Here is a 1341-nt window from a genome sequence, read left to right on the forward strand (position 1 = left end):
TTGTGGTTGATTCCACAGATGTGTATTGTGCGGCTCCCCCTTTCTTTAGGTCTTGTAAGTGGTATTTATAATTCCTTGGAGTTGCCCTTCGAATTGGTAGTGGAATGGGCCAAGAAAATACTAAAAAAAACTGGGCTTTACCCTTCTCGGTTGGCAGTGCCTGGGCGCTGCATATGTAGTGCCTAGGCGCCCACTTATTGCTCCCTTTCTACTTGTATAGCGCCTGGGCATTGCTTTTGTGGCGCCTGGGCGCCAGGTTTCTGCTTCTTCTTGCTGGTTCGGTAAGTTCTTCACTTGGCTCTCTTTCCTTTAGCCTCGTTTCTTTATGTCTTTGTCACTTGTTTTCACCACTTTGATTCCCTAGCACAAAACATTAAAATCTTATGTTAAAACATTCATAACTCAATAAGTTTAGCTAAATAACAAGCTTAAATTACATTAATTTAATGAGTGAAGTATCACTCATCACGCTTCAACACACTTGTTTTTCCCATGGCCGGGTTATCAAGTTCATCAACAATATTTCTACTCCGCTTTTCAATCATATCCATCCTATCTCCCAAATCCACCATCATCTTCTCAAATCGTCGCATCATCTTTTCCAACATTTTAACTCTCAATTTATTTTCTGTCTCACAAATTCACTCGGAATCACACAAATTTTAGGCTTTTTCCCTCTAATAAGCTCACAACTCTGCCTTTTACCGCTCGAACTTCCTCCAAAGTGCTTCAAGAACAATCAAAAACTCAACCAAGAATTATTCTCGTAGAATTCAAACCAAGTGAGATTTTTTGACTTTAAAGACTCTAGATAATTTTGAATTTGGACTCAAAGAATGATCGAAAGAATTTTGAAATAATTTTTTTTTAAACAGTGAACAGTAACTCTGAACAATTAAAAAAATTAAAAATTTTTGGATGAACAGTAACCCCGAAATAGCAAAAGATGCAATCGAACCCACAAAATATTGAATCGAACCCAAGAAAGTTCCAAACAACAAAGGTTTGCGGAATTTGACTCAAAGTACTGGATTAAACAACCCACACAACCAATATGACATGTAGACCTTTTAATCACAAAATTAATAAATCAAAATCCCGGATAGTTTAAAGCTTGACCCGAAAATTAAATGAATCAAGAAACCAAAGCAATTACAAGAATACTTTGATCCCGTGATTACACAATTTATGAATCTCACTCTGCTTGGTGAACGTCACGAGAGATCATCCCGATAAGTTCGATAAATTTTGAAGGCAAAAGCCTCCAGAGAAGATCTCCATTCATCCAAATATCAAAAGTCTTCTACAATAATGAAATAAGGAACTATTTATAATAACCCT

This window comes from Olea europaea, chromosome 6, assembly GCF_002742605.1.
Source record: "Olea europaea var. sylvestris chromosome 6, O_europaea_v1, whole genome shotgun sequence".
In the NCBI taxonomy this organism is placed as follows: Eukaryota; Viridiplantae; Streptophyta; class Magnoliopsida; order Lamiales; family Oleaceae; genus Olea; species Olea europaea.